Source organism: Schistocerca serialis, chromosome 7 (genome assembly GCF_023864345.2).
Source record: "Schistocerca serialis cubense isolate TAMUIC-IGC-003099 chromosome 7, iqSchSeri2.2, whole genome shotgun sequence".
NCBI classification, from domain to species: domain Eukaryota; kingdom Metazoa; phylum Arthropoda; class Insecta; order Orthoptera; family Acrididae; genus Schistocerca; species Schistocerca serialis.
Window position 1 is genome coordinate 535,282,401 of NC_064644.1, and position 23,983 is coordinate 535,306,383.

At 43.8% G+C, this 23,983-nt stretch overlaps 1 protein-coding gene across 1 annotated transcript in view; it reads left to right on the top strand.

Annotated features, from left to right (window-relative positions):
- The window catches only part of LOC126412670 (acetylcholine receptor subunit beta-like 2), a 311,004-nt gene that overhangs the window by 281,931 nt on the left and 5,090 nt on the right, over window positions 1-23,983 (top strand). The gene's annotated exons all lie outside the window — the stretch shown is intronic.

Genomic DNA, 23,983 nt, shown 5'->3' on the forward strand with positions numbered 1-23,983 from the left:
TCCCTCATATGGTCTTGAACAGCATTTAATTCCTATCGTCGGAATCTCTATCGCATCTGAAATAAAGCGTTGTGATTCTTGGCGAAAACTTTCTGCCACATTCTGCTCTTGGTCTTTCTAGAATGTTAACAATTAATTAGCTGTAACTGTGAGATATTTATAGAAAACCTTCAGCTGCATATACTATATTTATTCTTGGCCGCTTTCGGTTATTTCACCCATCATCAACTGGAAGAAAAATTATAACATCTGTTGGTTTAAAAAATGCACATTTATCATAGTAGACACTTTTTATGCCAACAGTAACAGTAACAAAAAGTGGAATACAACATAAGCAGATTTAGCCATTGTCTTGAAAAACTTAGGTAAGTTACACATACACTCCTGACAGTTAACAGCCATCTCAGGCCTGAGATAATGCATTTTTAAACCAAAAGATATTATAATTTTTGTACCTGCTGCTGGTTGAAATAACCGAAACCGGTCGAGAGTACGTATACCATATACAACTCAGGGCAAATACAAATGCTTCTCTATAAATTCCTATAACAAAGGTGTCTGACTGCACACATCTGTAACGTACAGTCATTTCTTCCATTACTTCTGACTGGTTCTGCCGCTGGGGCTCTCTTATCATTGTGTAGCGTTGCTTGTTGCTATCTTGGGAAAGTTTCGTGTCGAGTACGTCAACAACAGCACATTTTGCATTTTCTTCTCTTTTTCTTTCTCCTAGTCTAAATCTCGTATCATACTTTAATTTGGTTTTCGCAGTGCTAGTGGTATAGGGTGGCGTGATGCCATTTCTCTCGCCACCACTCCCACCTGTGGTACCAAGTGTACCCTATCTGTTTGCATGTACTATTATCCATGTTAAAGGGTGGGGACGTTTTCGAAATGTTTGCCAGTCTTGTAACTCAGGTGAGATGTCGGTACCAGCCCAGTATTCAAATAGTCGGATGGGGAAAACCACCTAAACATTACATCCAGGCTCTCTGCCGCACTGACCTTCGTCGTTAATCGGCTGAGTGGATTCGCTCCGCGGCCAGCGCAGCTCCCTGAATCCCGAAACAGCGTGCTTCCGTGAGCGACTATTTGGAAGGATCCATTCTGAGTTTCATTAGCTTTCTCCAATGCGTTTCATTCAGCAAAGTCAATAAGCACTTGTTGCCATGGCGATTGAGACTTTGGCCAAGATGAAAACGTTTGTGACGGGACCGATTTTCAGCACAAGCGTGACGTTGAGATGTCATCTGTTCAATATGGGCGTCCATGATCAGCCAAATACAGTGCCGACGCGTCAACTGTTTTTTTGCGTGGAGCAACTGCAACAAATCTTTCAGAACACTTTACGAATAAGCACATCTGCTTTTCCAGAGTCATTCTGCAATAAAATCACTCCGTAGTGGACGGAGAGGCTATGCTGACGAATAGATATCGGAGCACAAAAGAATTATGAATGTGTTTCACTGAATGAAGCCAAGCAGTACGAACGTAGCGTAACGAAAGATTCAAGGCACTGTCTGCTTCTGTGGCCTGAGCAATTGTCGTGTAGTTCAGTGGAAAAGTCTCTAAAAGTTCAGTGTCCTGCGCATCGATCTGACAACAAGAAGCGGCGGCAGCATCGAATTCAGAATCAGAACCAACAGGAAGGCGAGACAGGGCGTCAGCATTTGCATGCTTCGACGTGACCGGTACAATATTTCGTACTGATATTGTGGCAATAACAAAGCCCAACGTTGCAGCTTCGGTGCCGTGCGTGGCGGCAGAGGTTTGGACGGATGAAACAAAGACTGAAGTGGCTAGGTAAAACAGATAACGGTCAAACTTTGTCACGCCAGCGCTTCCTTCTCGGCTTGCGAATAGTTGCTTTGAGTCTTGCTAATTAAGTTGGAAGCGAAAGCAGTCGGCCTGTCATGTGAACCAAATCTGTGCATGAGCACAGCTCCAATTCCGTACGAAGAAGCGTCCATTGCGACAACCACAGGCTTAGCAAGGCGTCTGTCACTCAACAAGGCATTTTTAAGTTTCAGGAATGCATCCTGACACTCTTTGGACAAACAAGAGGCACATTCTGCCGCCCCAAAAGACAGAGCCGCGATCTTGGCTGCGTTAGGTATAAACCGGATATAATATGTCATGTTCCCGACAACTGACTACAATTCCGTCACGTTCCGCGGGGCAGGTAAGTCCCAGATAGCCAGCAATTGTGAATGAACGGGATAAACACCTTGGCTGTTCACAAGTACTGAATTTCGGTCTGAAAAAAGGCACGTTTGTCCAGGCGACACTTCGAACTTACAGCTGAAAGTACTGTTCCTTCGGTGTACATAGCGACACCACATTGTCGTCCATGTAATTTGAACAGAGTGGAACTTTTGCAGTAAACTATTCTCAGTAGTGTTGGAATATGGCAGGCGTGGAAGTGCTGACAAAGGGTAAGCGCAGAAATCTGAACAACCATAAATCTGTGTTGACCGCAAAGACTTTCTGAAAACTACTCTTCTAGCGGGTTTTGCAAATACGTATCGAGTAAGTCAATTTTTGAAAAATAGCGGCCTGCACCAAGCCTGTCCAGTAATTACTCAGCGCTAGGCGACGGATAAGCATCAATTGTTGATTACGGATTCACAGTGGATTTAAAATCGACACAAAGACGAAGTCGCTTATGGAGAAGCACACTGACTAGCCTGTATAGGAGCAATAACACCACTGTCTTGCCATTCCTTAAGTTCACTTGTAACTTTGTCTCGAACTGCACGAGGAACAGGATGCACCCGAAGAAACTTAGGTTGCACATTGTTCACAAACAGTTTGATTTGCTATCGTTGCACAGCACTCGGACAGGGTGAAGGCACATCTTGAATTTGGTCGTTACTAGCGCTGGTAGCAGGTTTAGAAGAAACTACATGCTTTATGCTTATGAGAGCGAACATGGGTAGAGTTCTCTTTCTGTGGCAAGCCCACAACTGTAAATCATGTGGTCTTCCGCAAGCAAAGCAAGATGCGATCAGCGAAGGGTAATATTGTCGTTTGCGCGCGGAAAAGCAGCGAGGACATGACTCCACAGCAGACACACGCATTGACACTTTCTTACTTCGTCCACAGTGCAGTGGTCTGTTTCCGCGTGGCGGTCGGTTGCAGGGACACAGCTGTTTGTCACTTTGCATGACACTGAAAACTGGATCTGACTCAAAGTTTTCCACGACACTATCACGCGAGTCCTGATTATCAATAATTTGTAACACTTGTTTCAAAGTAGCATCAGAATGTTTGAGATTTTGTTCGCGAATCCTACTGTCTGGCACTTTGTTTGTAATTGCATCACGAATCATTGTGTCATTCTAGTACTGTCTACAGCTACACTGAAAACGACACTACCTTGTCGAACGCTGAAGTTCAGTGACCCACTGACAGTATGTCTGTTCTGGCATTTTCTGCAAGCGAAAGAAATTATAACGAGCTGCAGCAACATGTACCTGATCCTCATAATACTTATAGTAAGGGTGGAAACCAAATCTTCAAGAACTAGCAACTTCGGCCTACTAGTCGGGAAAAACTTCTGAGTGAGGCGATAAACTCCTGCGCCGGTCATTGACAAGAAATGAGAAAGTTTCCCAGTACCTTGCACGTGATCCACATCTACATCTGCATCTACATACATACTCCGCAATCCACCATACGGTGCGTGGCGGAGGGTACGTCGTACCACAACTAGCATCTTCTCTCCCTGTTCCACTTCCAAACAGAACGAGGGAAAAATGACTGCCAATATCCCTCTGTACGAGCCCTAATCTCTCTTATCTTATCTTTGTGCTTTTTCCGCGAAATATAAGTTGGCGGTAGTAAAACTGTACTGCAGTCAGCCTCAAATGCTGGTTCTCTAAATTTCCTCAGTAGCGATTCACGAAAAGAACGCCTCTAGAGACTCCCACCCGAGTTCCTGAAGCATTTCCGTAACACTCGCGTGACGATCAAACCTACCAGTAACAAATCTAGCAGCCCGCCTCTGAATTACTTCTATGTCCTCCCTCAATCCGACCTGATAAGGATCCAAAACGCTCGAGCAGTACTCAACAATAGGTCGTATTAGTGTTTTATAAGCGGTCTCCTTTACAGATGAACCACATCTTCCCAAAATTCTACCAATGAACCGAAGACGACTATCCGCCTTCCGCACAACTGCCATTACATGCTTGTCCCACTTCATATCGCTCTGCAATGTTACGCCCAAATATTTAATCGACGTGACTGTGTCAAGCGCTACACTACTAATGGAGTATTCAAACATTACAGGATTCTTTTTCCTATTCATCTGCATTAATTTACATTTGCATTAATTTACATTTGCCATTCTTTACACCAATCACAAATCCTGTCCAAGTCATCATGTATCCTGCTACAGTCACTCAACAACGACACCTTCCCGTACACCACAGCATCATCAGCAAACAGACGCAAATTACTATCCACCCTATCCAAAAGATCATTTATGTATATAGAAAACAACAGCGTACCTACCACACTTCCCTGGGGCACTCCAGATGATACCCTCACCTCCGATGAACACTGACCATCAAGGACAACGTAGTGGGTTCTATTACTTAAGAAGTCTTCGAGCCACTCACATACTTGGGAACCAATCCCATATGCTCGTACCTTAGTTAGGAATCTGCAGTGGGGCACCGAGTCAAACGCTTTCCGGAAGTCAAGGAATATGGATCCGTCTGATACCCTTCATCCATGGTTCGCAAGATATTATGTGAAAAAAGGGCAAGTTGCGTTTCGCAGGAGCGATGCTTTCTAAAGCCGTGCTGATGCATGGACAGTAACCTCTCTGTCTCAAGGAAATTCATTATATTCGAACTGAGAATATGTTCGAGAATCCTGCAACAAACCGATGTTAAGGATATTGGTCTCTAATTTTGAGGATCCGTTCTTTTACCCTTCTTATATACAGGCGTCACCTGCGCTTTTTTCCATTCGCTCGGGAGTTTACGTTGGGCAAGAGATTCGCGATAAATGGAAGCTAAGTAAAAAGCCAATGCAGTAGAGTACTCTCTGTGGGTGAGCGTTAAACTGACCTTAGTACTAATTACATTCCACGTGCTGGTCATTCAAAGCCCAGAATGGTGGAATGCACAGAGGTAGTGCCACGGATGTGGCTGGCTGTTGTGACGGAATTGATGCAGCAGTGGCTTTTGCATCACTGAACTGCTGGCCTGCTGTCATCAGCTGCAACATTTAGCGGTTGTAAAACTGCGTTAGATCAAAGGCACAAGAAACGTAGGCACAGGTGATGTAGGAGGCAGGTTGGAGGCGATTCTAATGAGAGAAGCGCTGCAACAAATTATAAGTAGAAGAAAGATTACAATTAGTAGCAATGCGCCTCTGAAAGAAAAGAGAGAAATTTAGTGATGCACAGTGACGGAGCGGCAAAGACCATCGGTTCTGTTATCCTCATTGTCAAATGTGTCAGCTACTGTGGGAGTCAGCACAGATGCTAACAAAGAAGGAGAGAAAAGGCGATGGCCGGTGGCAGGAATCCAAAATGATCTGCACATCAAACTTGAAAATTAGTTGAACATTTTACCTCTCTCTTTATGAAGTGGCTTCCTGTGCCCCCTACTTGCAGGTACTTTTATACACTATTACTACTCGCAGAACGGAGGCTCTCGAGGTCTGCAACCGAAATGGGGCCGACCAGCGATGAGCGGCTGGTTAAATCAGTGTTGACAGGGAGCACTGGACTCTGCCTTCCTGGAGGTGTGGCCCTGCTCGCTCTCTCCATTGGCGCGCGGGTCACCGCCTTCTTGATGTCGTTTTGCGGCACTGCGTTGGTCAGTGTGCAGTCGACTCTTTAGGATTTTAGAAGGAAGGAACTGTTGAACTCAAACAAAGCAGCAGACCTCCACACGCCCACAAATAATAATTTTACGCATCTGATGGAATAGCAATGATGTGGTGTACTATGAATTGCTTCCCTGAGGTGTAATCATCATTGCTGACATTTATTGTCATCATCTGAGACGTCTTGTAGAAGCAGTCCAAGAACAACGATCAGGAAGGCTGCGTGAAGTGATGCCACTCCACGATAACGCCAGCCTGTATTCTGCTAGACTAAAAAATCATTCCGCACCTACCTCATTCTCCTGATCTTGTGCCTTCAGAGTTTACCTTTTCCTCTCTCTATCGAATGACCTTCAATGAACTTCCTTTCTAGATCGAAAACCGCTATGTACGTGACTCGACCCGTTCTTCGCCTCCAAACCACGTGGTTTCTACAGTCACGGAATCGAAAAGTTATCACAGCGTTGGCAGACTGTTGTGAACAGTAAAGGACAATGTATTATCAAAGACTAGAGTCTCTGTTCTTTGCATCCATCATGTTTACTAAACTTACGGAAAAATGCGACCAACTCATGCACCAACCCAAATAGAAACTCAAGTCGCTTGCTCGCATCCATCTTTATATGCAGGCAAATCACATGAACTGCGGAATGGATTTTGATCAGATGTTGATTGATACATGCGCTGATATATGAGGAACGTTTCTGTATGTAATTTACAAATATTTTGCACAATTTCTCTGAATTATGATAAATTAAAATAAATTCGTGAAAATGATGCTATTGCCACGTAGTGAACAACTATTTACAGCTCGACAGATCAGCAGCGCCTCGAGAAAGCAACAAGCGAGATGTAATTCACTTCTGGTGTTACGGTCTAGTGGGAATATTGACTGGGTCACTTTTTCCACCCTCCCTTTCAACCTACAATTTGCTTATCAGTCATGTGGAAATGCGCATTTAGAAATATGACGACAATTTCAGACTCCTCCTCAGATTAGCAATTATAATTCGCACTCTTAATACACTGCAAATCCTTTGAACGACAGGTCTCTCCAAAACCCGGGCAATAATTATAGGATGAACTACCTGAACCTTCTGCTACCATGACATCTACCTTACCGTTTACAGCTGTCCTATCCAGCTAACTAACATACTAAAATATCTTGGATTAACCCTCCAGCAGCAAGTAACGTGGAACCTCCACCAACTAACCATCTAACAGAAAGCCCACAATAGACTAAAACTACTAACAGGCCGAAATTGGGGTTTACACCCATCCACTATCCTCCACACCTACAATACCTTGATCCAACCCATTCTTTGTTACGCAAAGTTGAGTGGATCTCCACACCAACAAAGTTCTATAAATCCCTCCAAATCCTCGAATGCATTGTATCCGTCTCGCTTTCCGCGTTCATTTACCTCCCCCCCCCCCCCCCCACCTGGATCCTCTACCATCTCATCAAATTCCCACCTCCCTTCACTTACATCAAACACCTGCACATCTCCTATACTCTCCACAAACTCATCTCCAATAATCCCATTGTCACCCCTCTGATCACAAGGACTGGCTTGCTGCCACACCTTCACCAACACATCCCTCCATCCCTACACCTCCACACAATCCATATCCTGTCCCAACGTAACTTCAACCAACTCTCTCTCCCAGAGAATCAGATCTGCCCTGATATTTATCCCTCCTACCAACTTTAACCCTTCCACATCACATCAGTGCTCCTCTCTGCTTTTCCCTGTGCACTCGCCTGCATCCCTTTCTTGTCGTCCCACTACCCTCCCCACACGCCATTACTCCTCCTCACCCTCTGTCCTTCCCATTATCTCTATTCCCACAATCTGCTTCGCCTCCTACCTCTCATCTCCATAGTTTCCCCACATAACAGACACCTTACGCACCCCTCACCATCCGCCGCCGAACCTCTATGGAACGTTTTCTCTCCACCCAGAATACTTTTTCACCCTGTGTAGGTCTTTCAGATCCTGAGCGAAAATGCAGTGCCCCAGTGTTTTTCAATTGAAGAATTTTCCTTCATTACAACTGTGTTTTTAAATTGTATATGTCCTTCGTCTTTGTAGCTCTCTGTCATTCATCTTTTTAACTTACTGTGTGATCAGCCCTGATATATTTATTATTCTATCACTTTTGTTCTCTTTTTATAAACACTCTTGGCGGGAGAGAGGAGTATTGTATCTGCTGACAGCTCACCGCCCGCCCACATGAGGACTGGAGGAAGGGAAATAAGAATAAAGGGTGAAAAAATGGAAGAACGGGCAGTGTTGAAGTATCTTCATAAATATGACCATCTCATCATCAGGCTGTGATGTGAGACATACAGTTCGAAACACTCAAATAATTTTAAATACCATACAGTCGTTTGAGAACAATTACACAGCGAATAAACACTTGAATCTGAAATACGTGGTGCTTTGTTTTCTGTGGACCAAGAAAACCGTTTTCCGAAAAACTACTTCAACAACTTTGATTCATTTGCATATAGTACGTTCTTTTAGCAGCTCAGCAGATGACTCAACTTCCATCTTCCCGCCTTCCTTATATCAGAACGACTCTTCACGTGGCAAAGCGAGGAAGTTTCCCTTAAAGAGTCCACGGCAAAGAATTGCGGTAATAAGTCTGAGCAATGTCTTTTTGTGTTATTTTTGCCATCTCAGTCATCTTCCAATAAATACTGAAACACACACGCACGCACGCACGCACACACACACACACACACACACACACACACACGTATATATATATATATATATATATATATATATATATATATATATATGAGTCCCATACAATATGTACATTGGCTCTCGGTAAATTACTTGCTCACGTCGTTGTCATGGGATGTCACTCCAAACGACAGTTCAATAATTATGTAACACATAACATTCTTGCTTCCATACAACTTTCCTAGCGTGTGCATCTTCCATCACGTAAGTGATATGAACCTTATGATATTTAGTTACTTAACATTATTCTCTGAAATTTTTAATGACTCTACGTAGTGGCCGGCAGACAAAATACTCTGCGAATATGGGACTGTGGGAAATGAGTTGCTCAGCTGCGTGGACATTGCCTTCTGACGTCGATGTCGGTGGCCCTCCTTCCCAACCAACGTGAGCCACGTCTGCGCGTTCCCAGTCAGACTGTCGGCATCTTCTCACTACAGTTGGATGCAACATTGCTTTTGGTCCATGTACTGCCAGAATTGCACCCTTGAGTCTGAATACAGTTCGTAAGTTTAGCCCGCAAGACTCGTACTGTTCCGCGTTTTTCAACTTTGGACTACGTTTCTAGTTGCCGTGCCATTTTGTTTGCACACTGTGGTGCACCTGTTAAATGTACCGCAGCAGGACTGGGTGTCCAGGCAGCTCAGAACGTGTACTACCTTCTGACAGTGGTCCACTGCGTGGGACGGTAAGTGTAACTTACTTTCTAAAGTCCTCTCGTATGCCACAGGCATACAAGTTTGTTTTGCGCTCACTGACTTTTTCAGTTCGCATTTGCCGCACCTAATTGATTTTGAAAAACAGGACGGTTTAGAACCCTATTCATCATGTGAAGCCGGTGATCTACTCAGGCTCCTTGTAGGAACAGCCATCTTCCGTCCGTTACTCTGCTATTCCAAACTGGTAATTTTTCATTGGTCCGTTACGAAAATGTATTCGTTGTGTCGAACCAATACTGCTAGCGTTCAGAACTTTTCTGTGTGTTGGTTGGTTGTTTTTTGGGAAGGAGACCGGACAGCGTGGTCATCGGTCTCATCGGATTAGGGAAGGATGGGGAAGGAAGTCGGCAGTGCCCTTTCAGAGGAACCATCCCGGCATTTGCCTGGAGTGATTTAGGGAAATCACGGAAAACCTAAATCAGGATGGCTGGACGCGGGATTGAACCGTCGTCCTCCCGATTGCGAGTCCAGTGTCTAACCACTGCGCCACCTCGCTCGGTTTCTGTGTGTATTTCTGGCTCTTTTTTGTGTTGAATAGTGCTATGGGGTTCTCTCACGTTATTCGTTATTTACTTAGACATTTACTTTATCAAAACCGTGCTTTTATCCAGCAAGTAGTAGATAATCCCCTGATTCAACGTCGTTGTTGGCGCGTGAAGTCTCATTTCTGGAAATTGCTCCTGTATACTCAGTATGTGAAGTTTGATCTCATCTAACGCTTTCATCACTTCTTAAACGACTAGACATTACACTTTGCATTTTACTCGTCAGTTTTATTTATTACCCCGTCATTAGAGTGTGGCATGATCGTGTGTTAGTGGGGACATGAATGTGTGGCTTTGCATCTGCCGTACACACAGCCATCTTCTGGGTACTGCATTCCACAGAAGGTGACTCAGCTTCAGTCCGTTACACAAAAATGAATTTCGACCAGCTGCTGTGAAGCGCAACCTTAGAGTCACCAGATGCCAACAAAATGGTTCAAATGGCTCTGAGCACTATGGGACTTAACATCTGTGGTCATCAGTCCCATAGACTTAGAACTGCGTAAACCTAACTAACTTAAGGACATTACACACATCCATTCGCGAGGCAGGATTCGAACCTGCGACCGTAGCGGTCACGCGGTTCCAGACTGAAGAGCCTAGAACCGCACGGCCACAGCGTCCGGCAGATGCCAACACTGTCGGACAATGGGTTCATTGTGGTATTTAGCTAGGAAGACGAAACGCATTTCTCCCATTACGCGCAATCAGGCCATCTGTAGAGGAACCTCAAAGTATAAGCAAGCGACAGCGTGCAATCCACGTGCAAACAGCAACAAATCAAGAAGCCAACGAGATAAAGACTGTGGAACGTGGCATATGTTCTTATAACTGTAAAACTGAAGAAGTGAGGCTATCGAGCTTTAAGCAAACAGAATAATAATAATAATAATAATAGTAATGACATATCGAAACCATATATACATGAAGAAGTTGAGACACCATCCTCCAGGAAAATCATAAACCCGAGACCCTCTATAGAAGGGATAATAAAATTTCCTCTTATCTTTGTAGGGTGCGAAATCCACTATCAAAAAGAAATGATTGTAAAGAAAATGCGAAAATTTTGCGTTTCAATATGAAGAGCAGAACGGGAAGAAATACTGCCACATACACTTCAAACAAAACTGAGCTTGTTGACAGGATAGGTAAAGAGAAGGACTATGAAAAGAATGGTAAAAGTGTTGTAGTTTATACATATTAACGCAGCTAAATCACAGGTAACAACTATTTAAGGGACAAAATGAACTTATTCTTTATTCGCACAACACACATTAATACATTTGACTACCAAATTATATTACGTTGCCCCAACAACAAGCACGAAACACGTATATTCCACAGAGAGTAATGCACTCTGCACATCATATCTTGTGCGCCACTATGCACGCTGGAAAATGTTTGTTCACATATCCCCAACACTCCCCAGTGAACAAATATTTTTCAGATAGTCAACACTACACATCCGAGGTTAAACGATAATGTTTCACCAGATTCTGAAATTTGTCCTTACTGGGAGGCTTGGTTAGGAGATCAGATAACATTTCTTCTGTGTATAGATAACTGAGGATTATATTTCTCCGTTCCACATGATGTCTTATAAAGTGATGCTTTATGTCGATATGTTTGGATCTTGCACTGGTGACATTATTTTTTGCAAGTTTAATAGCTCCCATATTGTCACAAAATACCACAGTTGGCTTTAATGTTGGAGGAGATTCTATTTCACTCATCAGTGTGCGGATCCAAAGAGCTTCTTTGATAGTGGAGGACAAGGCCATATATTCAGCTTCTACAGTACTCAAAGGAACAGTTCTTTGTCTCTTACATGACCATGATATCAATCCTCCCATTAGTCTAAACCAACTTCCAGTGATGGAGTGTTTGCTTTCCAGCTCATTTCTCCAGTCTGCATCACTATATACTTCCAAATTTACATTTCCAGTTTTACAATATTTTAACTTATAATCAGCAGTTCCATTTAAATATCTGAATATTCTCTTGGCTGCCATCCAGCGATTTTCTCTCGGATCACTGCAAAACTTGCATTTGTGCCAATGCAGTGTCTGGTTTGGAAGTTTGTGTTAAGCACAGTAGACTTTCTACAGCTTCCAAACAGGGTAAACTTTCCTTATATTTCTTGTCATCATCAGTTATTAGCAGTTTTCCTTAGGAATAGAAATAGGTATACAATTTTCCATATTGAACTTTTCTAGGATCTTTCTTGTGTACAGAGATTGATCAATCCATATTTCTTCTCTATTGGCACTTCTCAAAATCTTCATGCCTAATTATTGACTGATTTCTCCTCACCACTGGTGAGAAAGTTTCATTGTAATCTAGTCCTTCTTTTTGGGAATATCCTATAACTACGAATCTGGCTTTGAATTTTGGTATTGCACTCTCAGGATTTTTAATATTAAGCACCCATCTTGTTCTTAGTGTCTTTACATTTTCAGGCATGTCAACTCATTCATATGTATCATTATCCACAAAAGATTGCAGCTCCTTTTCAATAGCCTTTTCCCAATCTTGAGCATTTGAGCTTGCTAAAGCTTCATCAACTGTGATTGGTTCATTGTTGATTGTTTGGGCAGCATACATTTCATGATCTAGATATTCTTTTGGTTCTGCTATGCGTGAAGACCACCTTAAACCGACTTCCTCTGCTCAATCATCTTCCTCAATTTGATTCTCGTGTAGGACATCAGCTTCCTCTTTATTCTCGTCTTCCTCTGTTTCAGTTTCCATCTTTGTTTCAGCACTAGTGATAGTGCTGAAACAAAGATGGAAACTGAAACAGAGGAAGACGAGAATAAAGAGGAAGCTGATGTCCTACCCGAGAATCAAATTGATTGCATTACTGTATCATTTTGACTACTTTTCTTTATTTTAGGTCTATAATCCTCCAGAAATACTACATCTCTGCTACTTATTATCTTCTTATTCACAGGATTATAAAATCTGTAGCCTTTTGAATCATCACAGTAGCCATGAGATTTTGCATCCCACTTTCCTCTTAATGGTTTTTGAATCTGAACCAAAGCTTCACATCCAAAGACTTTTAAGTGCTTTAGATCCTGTTTCTTCCCAGTCCATACTTGATAAGGTGTCTTGTGTCTCACAGCTTTGGTAGGTGATATGTTAATTAAATACACTGCTGTTGACACAGCCTCTGCCCAAAAACACTTAGGTAGCTCAGCATCGCTTAACACACTTCTTGTTTTTTCTACAGTGGTTTTGTTGGCTCGTTCTGCAACTCCATTCTGAGAAGGGCTGTAGCGAATTGTAGTCTGATGTCTAATACCAATTCCATTCAACTGTTCCTTAAACCGTCTGTTTACATATTCTGATCCATTGTCTGATCTAATAATTTTAATTTTCTTCCCAGTCTGTCTTTCGACAATTTTGTAATAAACAACAAATACAGCGTTCACTTGATCCTTGCTACTTATACAATAAACATGCATGTATCTAGAAAAATCATATATGAATGTCAGGAAATAGAAGCTACGTCCTGAGGATTTTTTCTCCATAGGTCCACAGAGATCTGAGTGTATGAGTTGGAAGATTTTGGTAGATCTGCTCTGACTCGATTTAAATGGCAATCTAACCTGCTTACCTTGCAAACACACCCCACATTGAACATTATTCAATCCATAATTTTCCATCCCAGTTGCCATATTCTTCCGTAAAGTCATACTTTTCCTATTCAAATGCCCAAGTCTTTTTGCAGCATAAACATAGCGATTTCCTGTTTCGGCAGTATTTTGAACTGTATTCACTTTGTAAATACCTCTTAGATTACTTGCAGTAGCTACAATATAACCTCAAGAGTCCATCACTTTGGCTCCCTCTATATCGCAGATAACTTTATTACCCTTTTTTACTGTTTCGCATACTGACAGCAAATTAGTTGCAATATTCTTTACATAATTTACATCATGAGCTGTAACAATTTCCTTTTCCCCATTCAGAAGCAAATTAAGATTCACTTTTCCTGCGAGTTCACATCTTAACTTAGATCCATCAAGTGTGGAAATTCCAATGTCACTCCTTGTCTGAACATCATAAAAAGCTGACGGAGATTTGGTAATGTGCACAGATGCTCCTGAATCTAGGAACCATTCTGCATGGTCATCACTCGCTTCATTAAAAGAGTAAAACACAGAAAATGCCTTGCCTTTATCGGTAATATTTCTCTCAGGACTACTAGAATTAACATGCTTCTTTTCTTTTATACTTAACTTTTCGTTACACTTTGAAGCAGTATGTCCAATTTTCTGGCATCTGAAACATCTTATTGGCTTCTTCTTCTTGTAGTTAGAGTATAAAGCTGGCGCTGTTTCTTTTTCTGAAGCATTATGCTTCATTCTTCAGGTCCTGTAGAATCTTTACTTTAACACTAGCCGCTGTAATGGGTATTCCCGAACTTTACAAACCCATCATCATTGGTGAATATTTCTCCGGTAGTCCAGCTAACAATAAAGTTCCAATCCATTCCTCCGCAATTTCAAAACCAATATTGCTCAGACGATTGGAGATTGAAATTATTTTATTCACATATTCATCCACTCTGTTACACTTATTCAATCTTGTGGTTATCAGCTCACGAAGTAATTCTATTTTTCTGGTTAAACCACCATCTTTAAATTCGATTGTTTGTCCCATACCTCCTTTGCTGACGTAACCTTTTCTATGTGAACATAATTCACTGGATCAATCAAAAGGAATAGTTTTGATTTCGCCTTCCGATCCTTAGTAACAAAACTTAATTCAGTAGCTGCCAATTTACCGTTTACGACGTCCCATAAGTCATCCAAGTGCAAATACGCCTCAACGGCAAATTTCCAGGTCGCGTAATTTTCGCGCCCTACAAGCCGCTCTATTTGCGGTATCTGTGTTGTACTCATTTTACAGTTATTTTCTTCTTCGTATAGCGTACACAATCCAACTTTATACGAACTTCCGCTCACTTTTTGCGCAAATACACGTCACCTTGAAGCTTATTATTTCGCTTTAATCCAGTAGCTGGGCCCATAACCTGTTGTAGTTTATGCAGATTAACGCAGTTAAATGGCAGGTAACAACTATTTAAGGGACAAAATAAACTTAGGCTTTATTCGCACAACAGATATTAATACATTTGATTACCAAATTATACTGCATTGCCCCATCAACAAACACGGAACATGTATATTCAAAAATGGTTCAAATGGCTCTGAGCACTATGCGACTTAACTTCTGAGGTCATCAGTCGCCTAGAACTTAGAACTAATTAAACCTAACTAACCTAAGGACATCACACACATCCATGCCCGAGGCAGGATTCGAACCTGCGACCGGAGCGATCGCTCGGCTCCAGACTGTAGCACCCAGAAACGCACGGCCACTCTGGCCGGCCATGTATATTCCACAGAGTCTAATGCACTCTGCACATCGTATCTTGTGCACCACTATGCACGCTGGAAATTGTTTGTTCACATATCCCCAACAAAAAGACAGAAGGACTAGTTTTACTGGAAGTGGCTCAGAAGAAATGAAACCAAGAGTTAGGCAACGGGCCTATCTCTAGAGAAGGAAGTCATTAAGACTGACATACACTCAAATTCAGAACGGGCTGAAAGTACAACGAATGCAGAGTGTCACACTGAGCGACGTGGTATCGTCCACGGAGTGTGACAATATGCAACAAATAATACGGACAGATAACGACTGTACACAGATAATAGAAGAACCACAAATGACAACAAGAATTACGAAGATGATATCGACATGAGTATACATCACACTTAAAATAAAAGTACTTTGCGATAGGATCCATCACCTACATACGAATACTGAGAAAATTTAAAAAGACAAGATAAGTTGTCGGGAAGATATGTTGGGCGTAGCAATGAGACACTTTTGTTGAACACAACCATCTACGACGTTGCAGAGGTGCACTTGGGTTTTCTTTATTCTCTATTGAAATATGAATTTCAAACACACGTTAGCAAAATATTAACTTCAGTTTGGTGCTGAATGATGGTAGAAAAGTGACAAGTAGGGGAAAGTCCTATTGTTAGTCAGGTTTGGAAAAAATTGGTGCATGTCGCCAAAAACAAAATTTCAGAGCAGCCAATCAGCTTTCTTCTTTGCCCTATTTTATTCCTGATTCTCGTTTCTTCTATGAATGTCTTCTTGTCTGTATACTGATTCAATTCATTCATTTTCTGGTATAGCAACTGGAACATTGTACAGTATCGCTAGCGGCCTCAGAGTTCTAGGCGACTCGCGTATCATTTCTTTATTTAGCAGTGGATTTTTGCCAGCTCTGTCCTTTCCTTTTCTGTTTCAACTACACTCCTGGAAATTGAAATAAGAACACCGTGAATTCATTGTCCCAGGAAGGGGAAACTTTATTGACACATTCCTGGGGTCAGATACATCACATGATCACACTGACAGAACCACAGGCACATAGACACAGGCAACAGAGCATGCACAATGTCGGCACTAGTACATCTACATCTACATCTACATTGATACTCCGCAAGCCACCCAACGGTGTGTGGCGGAGGGCACTTTACGTGCCACTGTCATTACCTCCCTTTCCTGTTCCAGTCGCGTATGGTTCGCGGGAAGAACGACTGTCTGAAAGCCTCCGTGCGCGCTCTAATCTCTCTAATTTTACATTCGTGATCTCCTCGGGAAGTATAAGTAGGGGGAAGCAATATATTCGATACCTCATCCAGAAACGCACCCTCTCGAAACCTGGCGAGCAAGCTACACCGCGATGCAGAGCGCCTCTCTTGCAGAGTCTGCCACTTGAGTTTATTAAACATCTCCGTAACGCTATCACGGTTACCAAATAACCCAGTGACGAAACGCGCCGCTCTTCTTTGGATCTTCTCTATCTCCTCCGTCAACCCGACCTGGTACGGATCCCACACTGATGAGCAATACTCAAGTATAGGTCGAACGAGTGTTTTGTAAGCCACCTCCTTTGTTGATGGACTACATTTTCTAAGCACTCTCCCAATGAATCTCAACCTGGTACCCGCCTTACCAACAATTAGTTTTATATGATCATTCCACTTCAAATCGTTCCGTACGCATACTCCCAGATATTTTACAGAAGTAACTGCTACCAGTGTTTGTTCCGCTATCATATAATCATACAATAAAGGATCCTTCTTTCTATGTATTCGCAATACATTACATTTGTCTATGTTAAGGGTCAGTTGCCACTCCCTGCACCAAGTGCCTATCCGCTGCAGATCTTCCTGTATTTCGCTACAATTTTCTAATGCAGCAACTTCTCTGTATACTACAGCATCATCCGCGAAAAGCCGCATGGAACTTCCGACACTATCTACTAAGTCATTTATATATATTGTGAAAAGCAATGGTCCCATAACACTCCCCTGTGGCACGCCAGAGGTTACTTTAACGTCTGTAGACGTCTCTCCATTGATAACAACATGCTGTGTTCTGTTTGCTAAAAACTCTTCAATCCAGCCACACAGCTGGTCTGATATTCCGTAGGCTCTTACTTTGTTTATCAGGCGACAGTGCGGAACTGTATCGAACGCCTTCCGGAAGTCAAGAAAAATAGCATCTACCTGGGAGCCTGTATCTAATATTTTCTGGGTCTCATGAACAAATAAGGCGAGTTGGGTCTCACACGATCGCTGTTTCCGGAATCCATGTTGATTCCTACATAGTAGATTCTGGGTTTCCAGAAATGACATGATACGCGAGCAAAAAACATGTTCTAAAATTCTACAAGAGATCGACGTAAGAGATATAGGTCTATAGTTCTGCGCATCTGCTCGACGACCCTTCTTGAAGACTGGGACTATCTGTGCTCTTTTCCAATCATTTGGAACCCTCCGTTCCTCTAGAGACTTGCGGTACACGGCTGTTAGAAGGGGGGCAAGTTCTTTCGCGTACTCTGTGTAGAATCGAATTGGTATCCCGTCAGGTCCAGTGGACTTTCCTCTATTGAGTGATTCCAGTTGCTTTTCTATTCCTTGGACACTTATTTCGATGTCAGCCATTTTTTCGTTTGTGCGAGGATTTAGAGAAGGAACTGCAGTGCGGTCTTCCTCTGTGAAACAGCTTTGGAAAAAGGTGTTTAGTATTTCAGCTTTACGCGTGTCATCCTCTGTTTCAATGCCATCATCATCCCGTAGTGTCTGGATATGCTGTTTCGAGCCACTTACTGATTTAACGTACGACCAGAACTTCCTAGGATTTTCTGTCAAGTCGGTACATAGAATTTTACTTTCGAATTCAATGAACGCTTCACGCATAGCCCTCCTTACGCTAACTTTGACATCGTTTAGCTTCTGTTTGTCTGAGAGGTTTTGGCTGCGTTTAAACTTGGAGTGGAGCTCTCTTTGCTTTCGCAGTAGTTTCCTAACACTGTTGTTGTACCACGGTGGGTTTTTCCCGTCCCTCACAGTTTTACTCGGCACGTACCTGTCTAAAACGCATTTTACGATTGCCTTGAACTTTTTCCATAAACACTCAACATTGTCAGTGTCGGAACAGAAATTTTCGTTTTGATCTGTTAGGTAGTCTGAAATCTGCCTTCTATTACTCTTGCTAAACAGATAAACCTTCCTCCCTTTTTTTATATTCCTATTAACTTCCATATTCAGGGATGCTGCAACGGCCTTATGATCACTGATTCCCTGTTCTGTACATACAGATTCGAAAAGTTCGGGTCTGTTTGTTATCAGTAGGTCCAAGATGTTATCTCCACGAGTCGGTTCTCTGTTTAATTGCTCGAGGTAATTTTCGGATAGTGCACTCAGTATAATGTCACTCGATGCTCTGTCCCTACCACCCGTCCTAAACATCTGAGTGTCCCAGTCTATATCTGGTAAATTGAAATCTCCACCTAAGACTATAACATGCTGAGAAAATTTATGTGAAATGTATTCCAAATTTTCTCTCAGTTGTTCTGCCACTAATGCTGCTGAGTCGGGAGGTCGGTAAAAGGAGCCAATTATTAACCTAGTTCGGTTGTTTAGTGTAACCTCCACCCATAATAATTCACAGGAACTATCCACTTCTACTTCACTACAGGATAAACTACTACTAACAGCGATGAACACTCCACCACCGGTTGCATGCAATCTATCCTTTCTAAACACCGTCTGTACCTTTGTAAAAATTTCGGCAGAATTTATCTCTGGCTTAAGCCAGCTTTCTGTACCTATAACGATTTCAGCTTCGGTGCTTTCTATCAGCGCTTGAAGTTCCGGTACTTTACCAACGCAGCTTCGACAGTTGACAATTACAATACCGATTGCTGCTTGGTCCCCGCATGTCCTGACTTTGCCCCGCACCCGTTGAGGCTGTTGCCCTTTCTGTACTTGCCCAAGGCCATCTAACCTAAAAAACCGCCCAGCCCACGCCACACAACCCCTGCTACCCGTGTAGCCGCTTGTTGCGTGTAGTGGACTCCTGACCTATCCAGCGGAACCCGAAACCCCACCACCCTATGGCGCAAGTCGAGGAATCTGCACCCCACACGGTCGCAGAACCGTCTCAGCCTCTGATTCAGACCCTCCACTCGGCTCTGTACCAAAGGTCCGCAGTCAGTCCTGTCGACGATGCTGCAGATGGTGAGCTCTGCTTTCATCCCGCTAGCGAGACTGGCAGTCTTCACCAAATCAGATAGCCGCCGGAAGCCAGAGAGGATTTCCTCCGATCCATAGCGACACACATCATTGGTGCCGACATGAGCGACCACCTGCAGATGGGTGCACCCTGTACCCTTCATGGCATCCGGAAGGACCCTTTCCACATCTGGAATGACTCCCCCCGGTATGCACACGGAGTGCACATTGGTTTTCTTCCCCTCTCTTGCTGCCATTTCCCTAAGGGGCCCCATTACGCGCCTGACGTTGGAGCTCCCAACTACCAGTAAGCCCACCCTCTGCGACTGCCCGGATCTTGCAGACTGAGGGGCAACCTCTGGAACAGGACAAGCAGCCATGTCAGGCCGAAGATCAGTATCAGCCTGAGACAGAGCCTGAAACCGGTTCGTCAGACAAACTGGAGAGGCTTTCCGTTCAGCCCTCCGGAATGTCTTTCGCCCCCTGCCACACCTTGAAACGACCTCCCACTCTACCACAGGTGAGGGATCAGCCTCAATGCGGGCAGTATCCCGGGCAACCACAGTCGTAGTCCGATCAGGGGATGCGTGGGACGAGCTGGCCGTCCCCGACAAACCCCCATCCCGACCCCCACAGTGATGCCCATTGGCAACAGCCTCAAGCTGTGTGACCGAAGCCAACACTGCCTGAAGCTGGGAGCGAAGGGATGCCAACTCAGCCTGCATCCGAACACAGCAGTTGCAGTCCCTATCCATGCTAAAAACTGTTTTGCTAAGAACGTCTGAACTAATCTACAGAGAGCGTAAACAAATCGACAAAATTTGAACGGTTATTAAAATACAAGATTGCCTAGTAAATGCAGTAATGCTGCTACTTGCGCACTGCTGACACTGCTCGGCGGCGGAAGGAGACTAAGCGAAATTACACTATTCAGGTACTAAAACACGATGCTACACTCTCAAATACTATAATACGCCCGAAATTTATGAATTAAACAATGCAAGAACCAAAAACACGCAAAGAAATTAAGAATTAAACTATGTAACAAATGAGTGAGCTAGGAGTATACGACTTGCTGCTCAGCTGCTTATCCAACGGCGGCAGGGAGCACAGTGTATATCCACCTTTCGCAGCAATGCAGGCTGCTATTCTCCCATGGAGACGATCGTAGAGATGCTGGATGTAGTCCTGTGGAACGGCTTGCCATGCCATTTCCACCTGGCGCCTCAGTTGGACCAGCGTTCGTGCTGGACGTGCAGACCGCGTGAGACGACGCTTCATCCAGTCCCAAACATGCTCAATGGGGGACAGATCCGGAGATCTTGCTGGCCAGGGTAGTTGACTTACACCTTCTAGAGCACGTTGGGTGGCACGGGATACATGCGGACGTGCATTGTCCTGTTGGAACAGCAAGTTCCCTTGTCGGTCTAGGAATGGTAGAACGATGGGTTCGATGACGGTTTGGATGTACCGTGCACTATTCAGTGTCCCCTCGACGATCACCAGTGGTGTACGGCCAGTGTAGGAGATCGCTCCCCACACCATGATGCCGGGTGTTGGCCCTGTGTGCCTCGGTCGTATGCAGTCCTGATTGTGGCGCTCACCTGCACGGCGCCAAACACGCATACGACCATCATTGGCACCAAGGCAGAAGCGACTCTCATCGCTGAAGACGACACGTCTCCATTCCTCCCTCCATTCACGCCTGTCGCGACACCACTGGAGGCGGGCTGCACGATGTTGGGGCGTGAGCGGAAGACGGCCTAACGGTGTGCGGGACCGTAGCCCAGCTTCATGGAGACGGTTGCGATTGGTCCTCGCCGATACCCCAGGAGCAACAGTATCCCTAATTTGCTGGGAAGTGGCGGTGCGGTCCCCTACGGCACTGCGTGGGATCCTACGGTCGTGGCGTGCATCCGTGCGTCGCTGCGGTCCGGTCCCAGGTCGACGGGCACGTGCACCTTCCGCCGACCACAGGCGACAACATCGGTGTACTGTGGAGACCTCACGCCCCACGTGTTGAGCAATTCGGCGGTACGTCCACCCGGCCTCCCGCATGCCCACTATACGCCCTCGCTCAAAGTCCGTCAACTGCACATACGGTTCACGTCCACGCTGTCGCGGCATGCTACCAGTGTTAAAGACTGCGATGGAGCTCCGTATGCCACGGCAAACTGGCTGACACTGACGGCGGCGGTGCACAAATGCTGCGCAGCTAGCGCCATTCGACGGCCAACACCGCGGTTCCTGGTGTGTCCGCTGTGCCGTGCGTGTGATCATTGCTTGTACAGCCCTCTCGCAGTGTCCGGAGCAAGTATGGTGGGTCTGACACACCGGTGTCAATGTGTTCTTTTTTCCATTTCCAGGAGTGTATAAATACGTAGCTAGTCTCCAAAACACTTTTTCGAAAAAAATCTAATTCATTCCTTATTTGAACTGAATACCCGTGTAACACACGCCTATCCTCCCCGTCTTCAGTGTCCTTAGATCTGCTGAATAACAAGCTACTCTGCTTCGCCTGTGCGGCCTCATTGTGTGCTGTTTTAGCGGGCGTCTGAGCGAGAACTGTTGTCTATGATCACCGCTACCGCCTTGTCTGGCTAGCACTTTCCACGAAGCCCAACTGTGTTGTCCACTTCGAGAGAAACGGATGGTCTGATGTCGACGATCTGGGAAATATCAGAGCAACACTTTCTGGGAACTCCATCGTGTTCGCTCTGAAATACCAGAGCAGCACGCGAATAATAAGACTGTCATTCAGTAACGCGAAAGAGGAAGGACTTTTGCGGGATAGTATTTTGGCTGAAGTACTTCTCATTGTCTCACAATATTATTAAATGATTGTTTTCTGCAGGGACAGGTATCCTTATTTTGGGAGGATAAGAATATCATTACATTAAAAATGGGGAACTCATAGACAGTATTGTGTAGTGTTTTTTAATTCTTTTTACAACTTTTATTTCAAATTCGTGAGAGCATTTGCAGTACTTAGTTCTTTTGTGCCAAATTCACAGCAGGCTGACTGTGGGGCAGAGGGAAACCCAACTAGTGATGTCTGGAAAGGGCCAATATTCGCCTAATGTCTAAGGGGAACCTCCCGTAAACCTTGGATTCACTAGGGGACTGGAACTGTTTTCATTAACTTGTGGAACAATGTTATCTACTGTTACAGACGAAAATTGAGATCTTTGGTGTGTGTAGCTTAGCGCACGTAGCTTCTCTCGAGTAGACTTCATGGTCTGTACAGATTATTTTCTTTAATCGGATTTTTATGTCGTTCGCAAACTGATGCACCTCGTAACCTTTCACACTAAATTAGACCATAGAAGCATGGTCTTCCCCGAATGACTTCTGAAAGCGAGTCTGGTAGCTGGAGTCAAATGTTTTTGTTAATCCTGACTTTTGAGGTCTTCTGCTGATATTTCCATAGAAACAGTTTCCATCCCGTAACACCTGTTTCCTTAGAAGTCAAACACCAATTTTTATAGATTTAGTTTCAAAAATGGTTTCATAATGAAATTTTTTCATATAAATCTTCATCCCCTATTTCACACCATTAAGAGTTGAATTAAAAAAAGAAGTAAAAAAAACTCTGAATAACGTAGCTTTTTATTTCCAGCCGAGAAGCCAAATGCAGATTTTTCTTAGATTTAGCTGTAAAAATGCTTTAGTAGTTCTTTAATAATGATTTACTTAAAAAAATTCGCCGGTTATTTTACGCCCTGAAAGGTTGAAATTGCAAAAGTGCTGAAACTCTTATTTCTTTATTTCTGATGGAGAAACGAAATACCAATTATCAGATAGTTCAAATGGCTCTAAGCGCTGTGGGACTTAACATTTGAGGTCATCAGTCCCCTAAACTTGGAACTACTTAAACCTAATTAACCGAAGGACATCACACACATCCATGCCCGAGGCAGCGTTCGAACCTGAGACCGTAGCAGCAGCACGGATCCGGACTGAAGCGCCTAGAACGACTCGGCCACAGCGGCCGACGAAATACCAATTATCATAGTTCTGGCTTCAAAAATTACCTTACTAGCGGTATATTGTCAAAAAACCGATTATTCGCTGCCTCTAGGGGTGGAATTTGGAACAGTCTGTTACTAAACGACGCCTACAATATACAAGATCAACGACCTGTGCAAATTTCACGTTTCCGTCCTTAGCGCTGGGTAATGATGAGTTCGCAAATCAGTCGGGCCACATTTCTCCCCAGTAGGGGTTTCATCTACAAAAACACTTCAACACGTATTTATTTACTTCCAACCGAGAAGTCAAAGAGCAATTTTTAAAAAGTAGCTTTAAAAATGCTTTAGTCGTTTCTTAATAATGATTAATAAAAAAAGATTCACACACTATTTTACCCCCACAGGGGTTAAATTTCCTAAAATGCCGAAACACGTGTTTCTTTATTTCTGATCGAGAAGCCAAATACTAGTTTTCGTAGTGCGAGCTTCAAAACTGCGTTAATAGCGACATATTTTCCAGAAGCC